The 18,600-nt window shown below is 38.7% G+C and overlaps 1 long non-coding RNA gene across 8 annotated transcripts in view; it reads right to left on the bottom strand.

The window, feature by feature from the left end:
• Positions 1-18,600, bottom strand: part of LOC147839717 (uncharacterized) — a 126,299-nt gene that overhangs the window by 10,274 nt on the left and 97,425 nt on the right. For 2 of the 8 annotated variants that reach the window (XR_015514922.1, XR_015514921.1), the window contains 2 exons: positions 12,007-12,147; positions 10,666-11,547 (listed from right to left, as the gene is read on the bottom strand). The exons of 1 other annotated variant lie outside the window; for it this stretch is intronic. This is a non-coding gene — a long non-coding RNA (uncharacterized LOC147839717). Of the gene's footprint in view, positions 1-10,665; positions 11,548-12,006; positions 12,148-18,600 lie in introns of those variants that run through there. 5 more of the 8 variants (XR_015514928.1, XR_015514923.1, XR_015514924.1 and 2 more) reach the window with 4 other exon arrangements.

Genomic DNA, 18,600 nt, shown 5'->3' with positions numbered 1-18,600 from the left:
ATCCAGCCAGGGCTCGAACCAGCTAACTTCTTGCTGTTAGGCGACAGCACTGCCCACTGTGCTACCGTGTCGCCCAATTTGTCTAGTTACAGCAACTTTGTTTTTCTAGTTATTGCAACGTAAAGTGGGCGACACGGTGGCTTAGTGGTTAGCACTGTTGCCTTACAGCAAGAAGGTCACTGGTTCGCAAGGATTTCCTCTGGCTGCTCCGGTTTCCCTCACAGTCCAAAGACATACGCTATAGGTGAATTAAATAAACTTAATTGGCCATATTGTATGAGTGTGTATGGATGTTTCCCAATACTGGGTTGCAGCTGAAAGGGCATCCGCTGCGTAAAACAAATGCTGGATAAGTTGGCAGTTCATTCCGCTGGGGCGACCCCAGATGATTAAAGTGACTAAGCCAAAGAAAAATGAATGAATGAATGCAAATTAAAGTTAACATTAAGAATGTTTATAATGCTGAAATAAGTCAATGTTCATGCCTTGCCTTGCCTTGTTGTAAAGTTGTAAACTTGTTGTAAAGTTTTACCAGTTATGTGAACTGAAAATCTGACTGTAGCAAATTAAAATTATTAATTGAGCTGTGGCCCGTTTCAAGGTAAGGTACTTGCCAGTTTCAACATATACTTGTCAGCACAGATTTTTACGAAACTTAATTTTTTTTAGTTATCAAAACATTTTTGTAGTTACTTCAACTTAATTTTTGTAGTTACTACAACTTTTAGTTATTTTCATAACTTTTTTTGGGGGGGATTTATTTTGTTTGGATTTATACTTCTGCGTATGCTCTGGTGAAGTCTTTGTGTGGTCGCATAGCCTTCGCAGTGGCTGACATCAACGCTGGCGCGTGCCTCTCAAAATATATAACTAGATGTCGCACTGACGCATAGCCCAGGCTCTGTGATTGGTCACCTTGGTAGCTGTGACGAGCCGCAAGCCTGATGGAGCGAGTGTTTACAAGTGTCGAGTTGCGTGAAGGACCTCCAGATGGAAACTATTGTTTTGTGTTCACCTTATGATTAAAGTTGTTGCACGTCCGCTGATTCCCGCCTTTGAATGATCTTATTTTAGCTCAAAACATCAAAACCCCTGAAAAGAAACAAAGAACCATAAAAACCTACTGTCAGCTCGTGTTTCGAAAGTGTTATTGCAGAGCAACACAAACAGTGTGCAGAAGTTTAAATGCACGACTATGCGCAAGGCAGGCACCGTGAGTCACGCTGATCACTTGATGCAGAAGTATAAATCAGCCTTTAATGTTTCTTGTTACGGCAACTTGATTATGATTTTTGCAAATAACTTTTTCTAGTTCTCTATCTCAGCAAGGGTTAACTTTAGGTCTTTTAACTTCAAATTGGTAAAAAGAAACTTTTTGCAACCATTGGCCAACAGAAATAGTTACAAACATGCCAAAGGAATAAATATGATTTTTTTATGTAGTTTGGGGAGTTTCAACTAGTCCTAAAAATAAATGTTTGTTTATTGTCGTGGTTGCAGAACAACAATATATAATATTAAAATACCAATAGAAGTGCAACTAAATATTTTACCTTTTGTTCTTGTTTCTGTAGATTCTGAAAGCAAGCACACGTGTGCAGTTAAAATGTAATAAGAATAAAAGAAGTTTTGAAGTGAGAAGACGTTATGGCGTTTTAATGTGATGTGTAAAGCAGGTGTCCTTGAGCTTCACGGCCTGTCAGGTCATGTCAGTGGAATGGTCTCTAGTGCACAGGCTGTTGCTGTTTTTTCCATGTTTGGCTGATGTTATGTATTATGTAGATGTTCAGGGAGTGGATTGTCAACACTTAGTGTTTGGCATTATGCAGTGGAAACCTTCATTCAGATGCTGTAAACAAGGCCACCATGCCGACTCTATTAATCATTTAACCACAGACAAAGGCTGGTTATGGTGGTCAGCCAAGGAAGCTTTCTACCAGCCTTTTAGCTGAATTAGATGAGAAGAGGGAACGCTCTTTCTTTTGGCATATCATGATGGCAGGATCCCCTCAGGGGCGAGGAGTTTTAGAAGGGCATGTTGTGGTTGGTGGTGGTTGAACCGCAGATGAGGCTGCCCTTTAAAGGCCCATATACCTATCTAGATGTGTCCTGGGGAGCAGTCACTGACATTAAAACTCAATTAGTGGACGGCTCTGTAAATACTGCATGAGTCGAGCGCTTTGCTAATGAAGGCCCAGAGCAGGGTTCCCGCTCTACATCTTGATATGTCAGGACCGTGGTTAGCTGCGAGCCAGCGCGTCAGTCCAAAGGGAGGTTAAAATGCAGATGAGTGTTGACAGTCGGGTGCAATTGTCATTCAGCACATCTTATGGCCTCCCCGGGGTCTCATCTCGCTTTACTGTGGTGCTTCACTCCTCTTTGGCTCCCACTCATCATCACGCATACCAATACACAGGGTAAAATTGCGATATGAGCTGCATTTTAATGCACCGGGTCAGTCTATTTTGCCTTGTCCTGAGGCACGTTTAGAGCGCTGAATGAAAGTCTGTTTGTCTAAATAATTGATCTAAAATGCTTTACTCTTTTTTTTTTTTTTTTTTTGGTAGAGCACAAAGGCTTTTTATCTCTTTTTTTAATCACTTTTTGGTAACACTTTGGTTTAATTTTAGTTACACATGTTTTATGCATATACTATGGTATGTAATTACAACAAATAATCCATATATACATGTAACTAACCCTAAACCTAACCCAAATTCTCATCTCAACCATATAGTAAGTAAATGTGATCAATCACTTAGTAGTTAATTGAATAGTTACACTGTAACTATGTTACCTTAAAATAAAGTGTAATCACACTGTTTTGATTGTCCTCTTTAAGCCTTGAATACACCAAGGCTTAGTCTTAGAACTAATGGCAATGAAAACTGAAAATGTGCACCGTCATCAAATACACAGGGACAAAACATTATCATCACACTGACCCTCCAAAGTATGAACTCTTCATGGCCACTTGAGGTTTCTGGCACCAATACATCAGCAGCCAGCCAATCCTCCAAGTCCTATAGGTTCAAAACTGGAGCTGATGTGGATAAATCTTGTTTGTTTAACACATCCCAAAGATGCTTAACTGGAATTACATATGTAGATTTTGGAGGTCAGAGCAACAGCCAGAACTTTCCTAAACAAAGTGTGCAGGTGCTTTATCTTTCAAAAAAAGAAAGAACTTCCACTTCCAGCAGGGAACGACATTGTTAGAAAATCAGAAGACCTTCCACAATGTTTAAGGCTGTAGCACATGTTAACTATGGCTCTCCAGAACCAAACTTGCCCAACCCCATGCCCAGAGCATCAGATTCCCTCCACCAGAATGTTGTTGTTCCATACTGCATCCTAGGTCCTGTACAGTGAAGTAGTATAGCTGATCATTCTTTGTCACCATGGTATATTAAAGCCGATCTTCTGCGTCAAATGTGACCAGCATGTCTGTGCAGCTTTTCACAGTTGCTTACGCTTTAGCCTGACGTGGAACCTAACATGCACCTCTCAAAAAATGTAGCTATATGTCGAGGCAACACGTAGTGCAATAGATGTGATTGGACGGCTTAGGAAAGATGATGAGTGTGGGCGAGGCCGAGAGCTATGGGAGTTGAGCGAGCCTTCTGGTGTGTTTGACAAGTGTAGAGCACCAGATGGATACTTTTGTTTTGTGTTTACCATATGATTAAAATTGTCACACATTGGTCAGTTGCCACCTCTTTCCTCCTTGAATGAGTGCGTTTAACATACTTGTACATTAAATTAACATTGCACAAATTGCCAGTGTAAAAATCAAAACAAAGGAACATTAAACCCCATTGCCAGCTAGCATTTTAGACGTAATATGTCAGAGCTACACAAACAGAATGCAGAGGAATTCTCTGGGCCATATATATTGGTTTAGCAAACATCGTTCCACCAATTATTCATTCATTTTCCTGTGGCTTAGTCCCTTATTTATCAGAGGTCGCCACAAGCGGAATGAACCGCCAACTACTCCAGTATACAACCCAGGCTCATTGACTGCGCAGAAACGCAGTCCTGCGGACGTTTCTGGAGACCGTGAAATACGTCCCAAGAGGTACGTTTTCAAGCAGTTTTTGTTTTCGCGAATCTGCAAGAGCCGGCTGTGTGCGCTTTTCCGCGTCTCTGACGCCTCTCGGTAGTGCGTGCTGCTGTAGAGCGGCCGTCCGTCCGACTGACTGGCTGAACGACTGAACGATCGACCGGGCGGCCAATCGGCCGACCCAGCTGCCCTCCTCCTCCTCCTTCCCTAAACCCAAGCGACGATTTGCAAAAGCCGTTCAGAAAAAAAAGCAAAAGCCCTCGTCCGATTTTGACCGCGTTTTCTCGCTTTTATTTTTTTGGATTCTGTTTTTCATCTTACCTGATTTCTTGAACCACTCTTCCCCGGACTCGATCCCAGTCGTCGCCATGACCGGCTCCTCCTCCCTCCGGGCTTCCGCTCCGCCGACGTAACGCTGCGAGCTAAGCGGACAAACTGGTTGAGGAGGGAAAGTCCTCCACACGGAGGTGAGCCGTCAGCCGGCGAGCGCGAAAAGGAGGAGCAGAGCGGCGTCACACCACCCCGCAGCATTCGCTCGATAAAAAACCAAAACGCGGCCATACGTACTTCCGGCCACGTAAATCACGGTCTCCAGAATCGTCCGCAGGGCTACGTTTCCAGAATGAGCTTGGGTTGCCAGTATATGTTTTACGTAGCGGATTTCCATCTAGCTGCAACCCAGTACAGGGAAACATTCATACGCTCTCATTCACACACTTACACTACAGTCAATTTAGCTTACCCAATTTACCCATAGCGCATGTTTTTGGATGTGTGGGGGAAACTGGAGAACCTAGAAGAAACCCACTGGAACACATGCAAACTCCACACAGAAATGCCAACTGGCCCAGTCGAGACTCGAACCAGCAAACTTCTTGCTGTGAGGCGGCAGTGCTAACCACTTGAGCCATCGTGCCGCCCCATTCCACCAATCAACTGTGAGTAAAGTGACAAATCTCTAACACTATAAAGACCCTCCCCCAGCTTCTCTTGTACCAAATTAAATGGTATACAGACTGTAATTGCACTGGTTTGGTTTTGTTAATTCAAAACTAATCCTGTAATCCAGTGTTTATTTAGCCACCATCATACTATAGGCCTTTGGTGACATCCCCTCCCCACCATCCACATGATGTAAAAGAAAATGAGACTGATTGGACCAGGCAACCTGATTCTTCAAGGTCTATTTTCCATGCTCATATACTAAGCCCCGAGTGCAGCAGAGAGAATTGTACTGCGTTGTGACACATTCTTCCAACAGCTAACATTAAATCTCATTGCAATTGCAATATAAGTAGACTGTTAGGTTGGGACTATGATATGGTTACTGTATATTGACATGCACTTGCAAAGTATCTTAAAGTCAGTTAAATGCAGTGTAGGCACCCAGCAAACAATTTTGTGTTTAATAGACATCTAAATGTAGACAGCTTGGCTAAAACAAGGGTAAACTGGGGCTGTCAGTAAAAATCTAATAGACATCTAAGAATAGACCGAAACTAGACTAGTCGTCAAACAGACAGATTAGACAGACTTTATATGTGCAGTCATTCATTTCTGTTTATTTGATGACTAGTCTTGTTTCGGCCTATTCTTAGGCGTCTATTAGATTTTCACTGACAGTCAAAATTTAGCCTTGTTTTAGCAAGTCGACTATGTTTAGACGTCTATTAGACATCATTTAAAAACAAAAAAATACTTGCTGGGCAGACATTAAGCAGACGGGTTTACTATTAATCTATTGAAAATTAGCTGGCATGTAGTTGCAATGTAACATAGTCAACAAAATGTGCAATAGGGATGGACCATCAAAATGAAGTGATTCCCAATGTTTTTACTGATTATTAAAAAAATTCACTCAAAAGTCACTAAAACTGGCATCATTTAATTTTCCCTTTGTGGAAGAAGTTTAGCAGGATGTCGATGCAGCTCTTTTATCATAAAGGTGGTGGATGGGATCCAGGGGCAGCCAAGCTCCAATAAAAATAGTCTGTAATGTTTGGAAATTAGCACTGTAAGAGAAACAGGCTATAAAATACATCTTGGCAGATAGCTGCCGTCACCATTCACTTTAATTGCATAAAAAGCAGCTCTGCTATTCAGCTTTAAATAACTCATGACATGACAGTAAATAAATGATAACAGAACTTTCATTTTTTGGGGGAGAACTCTCAGCATATACTGATAAATATTATTTAATGGAGGTAATGGACTCCTGCCAGACATCTGTTTGGAACCTTTCATTATATTTTGAAATGCAATTATCTTTGTAAAAATGAGACAATGAGTCTCTTACTATGAAGGATATTGGTCCAAAGAGTGGAATGTTACAATCAACAGATCTAGTGCAAATGCCAAAAACACTCCTAATAAAACCATGGATGTCTTCCAGCGTAAGCAACATAAGAAACAAGTAGTTTCCACAGTATAAATATCCTTTCATGTGTACCATAATATGAGGATGAATGAACTGTTCATTATTTTCCCCCCGGGCTCTTTGTTTCTGACAGTGCTTTAACTCTCTGCAGCTGTCAGTTGTTTTGGTTCTCGAAGTCTAGTGCATGTGCTGCCCACACTATAACAGGCTGTGACCTCGCAGCGGTGACAGTCTGCCAGAACTGATTTCCGTTGACTCACTTTTGCTGTGACCACTGTAAGTCCTTCACAGAGCTGCACGCTTACATGGATTGTTGGCTTCATCCAGTTACTGGTGTGCAGAAGGGCAAAAGACTTAAATGCGTGTAACATGCAAGCTACAATTTATAATACACTCACCTGACACTTTATTAGGTTTGCCCTGCTAGCACACAATTGGACGCCCTTATGTCTTCAGGCCTTAATTCTTGGTCAGCAATAGTGCTAGAAAGATTCCTTTTGTCAACTGTAGACGAATTACCAGTTTGTAAACATCAGTTATATTGATTACATATTATATATATTAATTACATAATGCTTTTAGCATTTTATAACAGCATGTCACCCAGTGATCAGCACAGTTATTCAGCAAAATTAATGGTAAAGTGAGCGCTGTTCGTCTGACAGGTCCATTTGCGATAGCACCCTCCAAATGGACTTTGGATATGATGAAATGGCCAAACATCCAGCCCGAAATATACAACTATCTCATTGAAACTCCAGGGGATTTTACAAGAGAGAAGTTAAAGGCCTACAAGTCTTTGGATGCCTAAAATTTTGTTTTGTGTGGTAATGTGCAAGAAATAATGTTCTATGATTACCAGATTCAAAACTTTGTAGTGCTAAAACCGAGGTTCTGCCTAGCCAAGGACAAGTATAAAAAAAAAAAAAAACTGAGCTATATGAGACTAATCAACAAGCAAAAAAAATGCTGTGTGCTGTAAGGTAAAATGTAAGTTTTCTATTTTTGAACATCCGATTTAGGCATTGTACCGCACAACACGAAATGTTTACTATTGCAACCGGCCCTTTTTTTGCAACCAGTATGCGTGGTTAAACCCGTGTGATGTCATGTGTGACGTAGGTAGGTAATTCCTCTAAATTCATGACTACCTTTCTGGCTAGTGGAGGATTCAGGCATGGGCAATATGGGTGATCGCCCAGGGCGGCATTTTGCTGGGGGGCAGTGTGGTGAGAAAACGAGTCCCCCTGCAATCGAGTCCGCTTAGTGCAAAAAAAAACAAAAAAACGAGCCCCAGTAAAAGCTTTGAGATACGAGTTACTTTATACACAGGGGCGCCCCCAAGGGGTGGCTAGGGGTGGCCACGGCCACCCCTCGGTAAACTCTGGCCACCCCTGTGGCCACCCCTTTGGCCACCCCAATATAATTTTGCTGTTGACATTATTGATTTAAATGAACTTATAAATTCCCAATATTTAAATAAATAAATAAATAAATAAAATGCAGTCACTAAATTATTGTTGGTGTTACTGACGTAGCTCTCCCCCTCTGGTTCAATGCTGGTGAAAGCAAACTGACGCATGCGCGGAGAAAACCATTCCCGCGCGCCTTACGCACTCCTGTGTAAATCCCGGTTGGTTGTTTGCATGCCAGCCGACAAAATGGGCACCGCTCATGCGCCGTGAAACCGGAGTAACAGCCTTTTGTGCAGAGGTGTCGGCACGCAGCGAGTTTTGAAAGTCGACTAAAGTTTATACAAAATGATGATGATGATGATGATGATGTTACTTTCACTAAGCATGCCTTTAAAACAGAAAGGAGGGATAATGAGTCAGGGAGGTAAGACTTCATAACATGATTTCTCAGCCATGATCTGGTCTAAGACCACAGATGTTCTATAATACATTTTTTGTATTCTTTAGAATTGTCATAATTAATTTTCATGCAAAAGGTTTCTTAAGTGATCTTGGCATATCACTCCAGTTGTTGTTTTCCAGTAATATTTAGGATTGATTTCTGTTATTCATTTAGAATAATAATTGTATATTAATATTAATTGTATTTATTTAGAATAAATATAAATAAATTGTTATATTTATTAAATAACAAATCTAACAATTCAAGAGAGGTGGGAGGTGTATAGGGTGGTTCGCCCAGGGTGTCATTTAAACTAGAACCACCACTACCCTCCCTGATCTTTGTTGACAGCACAGACACACCTTCAATAGACAGCAATGGCTATTTAATATTTACCTTAAGCTACATTATATCAATAGAAGAAGCTGCATTAAATGGCTCAAAAAGCAATATGGATAAATAATATTAGGTATAGTGAGTGTGTATTTAGTGATGCCTTTTGTTCAGCTTGTTCATTTGTTTGGGTAATTAATAAACTCATTATTCTTTCATTCATTTTCTTTTCGGCTTAGTCCCTTTATTAATCCAGGGTCACCACAGCAGAATGAACCGCCAACTTATCTAGCACATTTTTACACAGTGGATGCCCTTCCAGCTGCAACCCATCACTAGGAATAATAAACACATTGATCTTAATTAATTTTAGACATGGCATATACCGTATGATGTACAATAAAAGCACGTAAAAAAGAAGTTATTTATACAGTATATGAAAAGTGTTTTTAAACTAAACATAGATTTTTTTTTGGTTTGACCTTGTACTTGCTGAATTAATTTAAGGAATAAATAACAATATTTCAAGAAGAATTAATTAAATGAATAAAAACTACATTAGTTCATTTACCAGAAACAAAAATATAACATTACACTGAATTCATTATTTTTTTTGTGTGCCACCCCAAGATTTGGTGCGGCCTCTTCTGGCCACCCCTAAGAAAATTTTCTGGGGGCGCCACTGTTTATACAAGTGTGTTAATTTAGAGTGACAATCCCAGAATAAAGAAGTAAGAGGCCATTTACATTTGGCGTTTTTTGGACACGCAAGTTTGTTGTTCGCTATGAACAACAAAAACAGCACTCGTGTGAGCAAACTGCTCGGCTTCCGGTGTGAATACTGGTTGTTTACATGCACACCGATAAAATACTTGCGCTTATGCATTGTAAAACCGGAGTATCCAGAGTAAGATTTATGCAGAGGTGTCAGCATGCAGCGAGTTTTGCAAGTCAAGTCTGGTAAAGCACAGTTCTACAAAAGAGATAAAAGCAAGGTAAAATTATGTGGTCACACAGTTTTCCCTTTTGTTTGCTTTTGAAATCACTATTGGTTGGGTTTAAGGAAGGATTTAGTTGCCATGTATAAGATGAATGTTTACACAGGGCTTAATTTGATCAGGGACCTATTTTACTGATCCCCCTCTTCAACCACCCTCATACCCTGTCCGCTTTCACTTTCTTCCGCGACTCCCCAACATTCATCACTTTCGTCCACGACACCTCTCCATCCTTAAGTAGCATGCCGGATCCGTTACCCCGATCTGTTCCAAGACCTTATAATTCATAAATTAAGCACTGTGTGTACACCAGCAAGATGGGGGCGTTGAATGTTCTGGCTCAAACTAGCCCTGGTGTACATTCTTAAAAAAATCTGTAATTTAAGGTAAAAAATAATGTAAAAATAGCATCAAAAAAAAAAAAAAAGTAGAATAATATCTGTTAAATTATAAAAATTTACCGTAAAATAATGTTAAATTACAGTAATTTTCAAGGAAATTTTTGTAATTTAACATTTCTTATTCTACGGTAAATGTCTGTAATTTAATGGCTGCTATTTTATGCTGAAAAAAAGTTAAATTACAGATTTTTTTTACAGTGTATCTGAAACATACAACAACATGTATTCTAGGTAACGTATTTCAGTTGTTTTCAGTTGTAAACAGTGCCCTCTGGTGGATTTGTCATCTGAAACATGCATTAAAACCTACCCGGAGCAACATATTTTATGTTTCGCAAAAATATAAGTTGAGGCACAAATTTCCAATGAGCCTGGGCTGCAATAAGTTGTAAGCGTTAAAAAAAATACTCCAACGCAATTAAACCAAATTGCAAGAAATTTTCAATGTCTTTCAAACACAAAACACGAGATAAATATCTTAAGTTCGTGTAAAGAGGAAATTTACCCTATTTTTTGGAATGCTATTGGTCTTGTTTTAAAGAAGTAATCTATTTTTTTGTTTATCCTCCCTTTTCTAATCGCTTAGTCTACTTTAAGGGATAGTTCATCCAAAAATGAATGTATGATTGACTCACTTGTTCCAAACATTTGTGATTTTCTTTTTTTCTGTTAAACACACAAAAAGATATTTTAAAGAAAGCTGGAAACCTGTACCCATTGACTTTCATTGAGGACCGAGCACCAGTTGTGCAAAGGCCCTATTGGAATTGCTGCTGTTTCTTCTTCTTCTTCTTCTTCTTCTCTAGAATGAATTGCATTTTTGAGGGTCTAAACATGCCGAAAACTCACAAAACTTTCAAACACATCAAAAGTGTTAAAAATGTACATTTGTTATATGTTTCAAAAGTGGGTGTGTTAAAATGGCTTGACCACACATTTGATAAAAGTCCTGATCTGAACACGTTTACATGACAATATCCAGTTACAGTCATTACGCCACCTGCTGGCAATAGGAAATGACATGTTTTACACTGTAACAAACTTCTCCTAGAAATTTCATCAGATCAAATCCAAGCTCTGTCAGTCTAATCCAAAGGCCTTTGCGATGTTAAATTGTCAAGATCTAGAGTTTTCATCAAAGGGCGTGTCCGTGGCGGACCGAGAAAGTTCAGTGTTTTGCCATGGGGGAGAAAGTACTTATAACTCAATCACACAATGTCACACAATGTCTGAGTTGCTAGAAAATTCACGTTCAAGAAGATTCCTCTAGTGAAGACATTCACATGCCAATACTGAGTCACAGTCATAGCGCCACCTGCTGACAGAAGGAAGATTGGCATGAATCTGTGATTTTCTCAGGTTTAATTAATATATTTCAGCCTAAATTAGAATTGTCCATTGTTCTCTGTCATCCTAAGGCCACCGGCCGGTGGTGAGCCCAGGTGCGAGGTCCCTTTCATCGCTGCTTGCAGCTTTATTAATATTTGTTTTTGCTTGTAGGGGAAACCGGAGCACCTAGAGGAAACGTGAACACAGGGAGAACATGCAAACTCCACACAGAAACGCCAACTGACCCAGCCGAGGCTGGTTGAGAAACACTGCTCTAGTAAACACCGTGTACATAAAAATAATGTACAGTAAATCCCCTTTTATAAAAAAAATTTGGTAAAATATAGACAAACAAAGACAAATATAAAAAAATAGACCCTTAAAAATCTATTTGAAAAATGTAAAAAATTGTGAAAAAATTTGAAAAATTTGTTCATATTTCAACATTTAGACTAAAACAACATAGCTTTTTTGGGTGTGTAATGCATTGAAATGCCTAATTATCCCATACCTTGCTTTTAGCCTGTTGAAATCTGTTTGATTTCTTTACAATTAAATGACAAGCTCCAACAAGCACTGCTTTTACCCTAATACCATTTATCAATATAAATATTATTTTAATAAATAGCTGCTTAAAATACCCACCACTTGGCTTTCAAAGAGAATTTTTCAGGTCTTCCCCTCTTTTATGTTGTTGTGAGAAGCCGTTCTGTAAACACAGTCTTTGAGGAGACCTGTCACACTGGCTGTCGGCTACAGGTGCGAGCACATCCTTTCAGGACAGGCCTTTCACATTGTCGGAAGCAGCAAAGAAAAAAAAAATGTCACTTTAACTCAACTTAACTGTCGAGAGACAGGAAACAAGGAATAAAGACATCTGTGGTGGGGAGATGAGAGCTGTGCTAGCCATGCATGACCACATGACACGCTAACATCACTGGGCCTTGACATTTCAAGAGCTCTATACTGAAAAATGGGGTGATACACTGCAAAGCCAACAAGTGAAATTAATGGAATAAGTTCATTTCACTCAAATGTTGATGAAAATTCATTAAACATCTTAGAAAATAATAATATGAACTACACATTTGATTGCATTAAGCTAAACTTTCTACACATTTCTAGTTATCAAGTTTTGCATCAGACTTTATATAAACAATAATGACTCAAATTAGGCGCTGCGCATGTGTGCGTGTTTGTGCACAATTAACACAGGGAGTCATTCATTTGTCCTTGATGTTATGCTATGTTGGGATTTACAGAGGCTTTGGTTATGTTGACATTACCATGGTGAGGAGTAGAATGATATAGCACATGCTATTGCGAACTAACACTTAATTAAAACTATTTAAAGTCCACATGAACCAAAAGCTGCGACCACTTTTTGTTCGTATGTGATGCAGTTCCTAGAGAAATAGAAAATTAAATGACAAAATAGTGGGCGTGGCTTGTTTTTTCTACTGCGAGCTGATTGGATGATGTTAAGTAAGCATTTCATTCAGAAAGATCAGGAAAATGGTTTCAGAAGAGTTATAAGAGTTATTATACAGACACCTCCTTCTCGTCATTTCTGTTTGCTGTCAAAACTGACAGTTTGGGGGCTGTGGATAAGTATGTTATCTGACAATTTAAAGGGTCACGAAACACCAAAACACATTTTTTGAGCTGTTGACAGTCGTATATGTGTCCCACACTGCTAAAAACACTATTAGGACACCTATATTTCACTAAAAAGTGTAAATTGGTTGTTTTTGCCTTATTTTAAGCAAATTCGTACTTCCGGTTTGAAACTGGAATTTTTAAAGCTGCGTCACGGCTATGAGATAATAGTGTGTATTCCAGCGTGCAGACTGGGCGTCTGTGCCAGAGTGAGTCTTATTACGTCTTACAGTGTGATGCATTAATGCATAAGTTGGTTCAAACCAATCAGCGCGCTCTATTGTGCAACTTTATTAATATTCATTACTGTCACAGTGCTTAAACGACAGACACACCACGTTGTGTTGGCAAAACAAGCGTGAAGTGTTGCTTTTATAGTTTGCTACAGTTAAGTTTCGTTTTCATTTTCTCTCTGTGAGAGCTCATCTGGATCACGTGTGGATTAACAGTGTACGCGACGCTCGACAACAATAACTTACGTGTCTGAGGAGGAACATTGTTTACCTGAGAGCTGTTCTCATCTGCAAACGCTGAGATACGGATTCGCTTGTAGTATTCTCTTCATAAAGACGCGGCTCTAGTTGCTGGTGATTGTCCTGTCTCTACAGATTTGGTAAGTGAGCGAGCAGTGCTCTTTGTTTATTCAGTTTGTTCGTATCGAACTAAGTTAACCATTGCACCGAGTGTAAACATGTTAGCACCACAACCAAACTTTAACCTCGTGTAGGGTTTTTACCGCATTTAGTGACCGGAATAACACACACGGCTTTCTGACGCTACCTGCTGTGTGCATCTAAGTTTCCGGGAAATGCTGAGGTTTTTTTCTCTCATTCGCCATGCGGTATCAAACATTGCATGAAAAATACACGCTTAGAGCAGTTCCTCGAATCAAATATCTCGTTTGTCACGAGGGGCATGAATGAATTCCCTGAATGAAAGAGCCAAACTGCAGTTAAAGTCCACCATTTAATAATTTGGCAAATAATTCGACTACAGATGTCCATGTAGGTTAAACACCATCACTTTCTCCTGTGTGTTTGTGTGTGTATTTTGACTCTGAAACTTACGCGTGCCCAAATAGACACTCCCACACCATCCCACTTTTCCTCCTCCGACACTCCCCCCTAAACAGAGCTGGACACACCCACTTTTCTGACTTTTTCCAAAGTAGAGGTGTGAAAACACCCTGCTAAAACGAGGGGGTTACATGGCCCTTTAACTGAAACAGGAAGTGCATTTTCAGATTTGAATTAAAGATTACAAGGGAAATTTTCTTTGACATGCACAGACGAATTGTTCACCACCAAACTAGCAATGTGAGCTAACAAAATATGGTTAGTTTATTTTTCATTTGTACTTTAAAGTTAATGTGACATTTATGTAAACTGCACAAGAGATTTAAGATTTCAATTTATTTGTAATTAACATTGTAAAGCTGTGTTCCACCACGTGTTACAAAATGTTGCTGTAGTTAAGTTCAACTAACTTAAAAAATAGTTTGTTTACTCAAATGCTTTAAGACAATAACACACAAATATATTGAGTAATCTGAATTTATCAAGTTTTACACACTGTGAAAAAAAATTATGGTAGCCTTTTTAAAAGGATAGTTCACTCAAAACTGAAAATTAATTTAATAACTATTTACTTTATGTCACAAACCTGTAAAAATTTGACACAAAATAATATAGAATGTTTGAAACCAGTAACCAATGACTTCCATAGTATTTGTTTTTCCCACAGTGGAAGTCAATGAATAGCAGTCTTAAACATTCTGCAAAATATTTTCTTTTGTGTTCAATAGAAATAAAAATTATAACCACTCAAGGGTGAGTAAATAGTGAGTAATTTTTTTTTTATTTTGGAGTGGACTATACCATGCCAAATACGTCCCAGGAAGTATGCTTTTTTGCAGTTTTTTTTCTTTCGCAAATCCATCCATTTTGAGATCTCAAATTTCTCTTGTGAGTGCCATTTGCACCTTCTGTTCTTGCATAAATCCACCAGAGCCCGCTGTCGACTGACTGTCTGACTGACTGAGTGAATGACTGACCCACTCTCCTCCTTCCCTAAATCTAATCAATAGTGCTTTCAAAAGCACCGATTGACCAGCCTACCCACGTCCCAACCAACCAACATTGATATTTACCACGTTTTTCAAGTTTTACCACATTCTCACCCTGTTATTTACTTGTTTATTGTAATTTTTGGATTCTGTTTTTGCCTTACTTGCTTTCTGGAACCATTCTTCACCGGACTCGAACCCCGTCATTGTGGTCAACTCTTCTCCAACAGCGCATATGAAGAGCTAACTGGACAAATTGGTAACAGTGTGAAAGCCATATCCATATGGAGGTAAGCTGTCAGTTGGTAACGAAAAAAAGGAACAGCGTCATACCGCCCCCTAGCGTTCATTTTAAAGACAAAATGCAGCCATATGTACTTCTGGCTCCATAATTTGCAATCTCAAGAAATGTATTTAGGGCTAGCCCTTTCAGAATGTCTATCTTACAAGTAATTTCATCCTATATTACATTAAACCTATTAGACTTAAAACAGCTTGTATGATTTTTTTACAGTGTGGTGTAAGTAAATTTGTATGTTGAATTTTGAAGTTACTTAAGACTAACAGCAAACAGGGAGATCAAATAGAATTCTTAACCACCAAAGCATGTCAGTTTTAATCAACAGCTATTTTCTTTAATCCAGCATCACTGGTAAAGGCTGGTCTGAGGATGAGGAGGCTGGCCAAGCCCCAGAGACCAAGCCGCTCTTTAGGAACATTTGTATTTGAGCCTGACCGGGCCTCCACTAATCCCTCTTAGGGCATCCATCGCATCAGTCTCTCCCGGCTCTCCTCGTGATCAATACACAATACATCAAAGCTGAGGTGGAGATGTGCCATTCTTTGAAGCTGTGTGTGTAGAGCTGGATTTGCTGAGCTAACATCGGCCAGAGAAGCCACCTTTTGATTGAGCTTGTTTGGCCGGAGCTACTTGTGTTTGCTGAGGGGCAGAGGAGAATCTAATGAAGAACAGCCAATGCCTCTCTGTTATCTCTCGTCTCTGTCAAAGCCAATACAGCACCACTGCCAGACTTTTTTTTTGTTGACTGGACACATTCCAGACAGCTAGAACAAGCTATTATTAAGCTATGTTACAAAATGTGCTGCAAAATGTATTAAACACAAGGTCGGTCGGTGTGCGAATATAGACTCTGTGAAGACTAAGAAGTAATAGCTATATAATTTGGTTCATTTTTAACTTTTTATAACTAATAGTTACCTTATTTCAATCTGTTTTGTGTTTTCCGTTTCTGTTTTTCTTTTATGTGAATAACATATGAATGCATTATAAATTCTGCTCTAAAGTTTAACAAAGTGACTTTGATTTACATTTTAATTGTTTTAAATAATATAATACATAACAAATAATATAGGGAGAAATTCATTCATTCATTCATTCATTCATTTTTTGTTGTTGTCTCAGTCCCTTTATTAGTCTGGGGTCGCCACAGCGAAATGAACCACCAACTTATCCAGCATGTGTTTTACACAGCAGATGCCCTTTCATCTGCAACCCAACACTGGGAAACACCCATACACTCTCATTCACACTCATACACTATGGACAATTTTCACCCATACTGCATGTCTTTGGACTGTGGGGTGGGGGAGGGGGGCACTGGAGCATCCGGAGGAAACCCACGCAAACACGGGAAGAACATGCAAACTCCACACAGAAATGCTAACTGACCCAGCAAAGGCTCGAACCAACGATTTTCTTGTATTTTTGTATTTTAAAAATGCTGTAAAATAGGCTTGAGATCAAAACAGAAAATTGATTACGAATATGGTCAATGCTTGTAATGTGGACGAAAATTATGCAACAAACATAAAGGAAATAACAGACAAATGACAACAAAAGTCAACAGTCACTGAAAATAGTTTACTGCATTATGCTAAGACCAGTAATGTATAATCAGAATATAGTGAACAATTTGGCATCAGCATCTTTGCTTAAGAAATGAGATGGATTAAAATATCAGTCCTTAAGAATAGGATGTGGACCCTTCAGCACATAATCATTCTCAGTCTCAGCGCAGCAGGTGTAAATGCAGAGGATGCTTAGAAATATTAAACACCTAAATATGGTGTAATGGTGTTCGCTAAAGAGGGCAACCTGGGACTCTTCCAGTTAAAAAAGAACTGAAAAAAATATTAGAAAAATGAGTATACTGTACAGATAATAGTAGTTTTGGATGGATTGCTGATGTGATGCCATTAAAATAAGACAAACAACATATAAAAAGTCCTACAGTGGCGATTCCTACAATGCTTCATTGGCTATTTCAAATGCCAGTAGATGATTTGAAGATCAAATGGCACAAAATACAGTATATAAGACACAAACATTTAATAATACACCAGTCTATACAGACTGCTCAAAAACTCCAGATCACCGTTACACAGCAGCAGCAGGATGTATATGAATTTTATTTGCAAAAACCGAAAACTCCATTTTTTAGAGATCATGTTTTGTTTAATATGCATTGAAGAATACAATATAGCAAAAAAACATGGTTTTATGGAATTGACTAAAACTGGAGATATTAGTAGTTTTCAGAAATCATGTTTTTACATTACGTATTGAAGATTTCAGTTATTGAACAACAATAAAACAAAATAAAATCACCTCTTTATATATCATCCTTTTATATGACCGTATAAGACTGTTAAGAGATTGTTGCAGTTTGATTGTTGCACAGATAAAGTACCATATTTAGTCATTATGTGCATTACATGGTTTTTACAGTGATCATCTTCACTTTCTACATGAACTTTAAACAAAATTTATGCAAAAATAAAAGAGAAAGTCGGTTTAATGGTGAAGGGACTGATCGGCCTTTTCATTGAAGGTTTGCGAAGAAATGTTAGGCTCCCTTGTAAAAAGTATTTTGTAGTTTTTTCAAAATACAAAATGTAGTATTTTATTTGGTCCCACTTTATATTAAGTGGCCTTAACTTATATGTACTTACACAGGAACTAATAGTTTGTTACAATGTACTTATTGTGTAAATACATGTATTTACTGTGTACTTATGCTTGATTAAATACATTTATGTAATTACATCTGTTATTAACTTTTGTAATTACATTTGTAAATACACTGTTGACCACCCCTTACACCTTAACCCACCCTTAAACCTACCCACACCACCCAACCTGTCCATAACCCAACCTCTATCCCAACTCAAAAGCACCACAAGTGTTCTCAAATACATTACAAACACAGTAAGTACATTGTATTTATTTTTTCATGTAAGTACATAGTAGTTAAGGACACTTAATATAAAGTGGGACCTTTTATTTTGATACATTTGTGGCTGCTGTATTATGTAGTTTATTTTGATACGTGTAAACAGGTATTTTGTATTTTATTTTAAAATACATTTCAATGTATTTGTGCCCATCCCTGCATTCACACACACTCATACACTATGTCTAGGGCCAGACGGAATCTGCTTTTTTTTCTTTTTCTGCGTAGAATTTTGGTAAAAATCTGTGGATTTCTGCGAAA

Source organism: Danio rerio, chromosome 18 (assembly GCF_052040795.2).
Source record: "Danio rerio strain M-AB ecotype USA chromosome 18, GRCz13ab, whole genome shotgun sequence".
In the NCBI taxonomy this organism is placed as follows: domain Eukaryota; kingdom Metazoa; phylum Chordata; class Actinopteri; order Cypriniformes; family Danionidae; genus Danio; species Danio rerio.
Note: the sequence above shows the minus strand (reverse complement) of the source record. Positions and strands in the feature narration are given on the sequence as shown.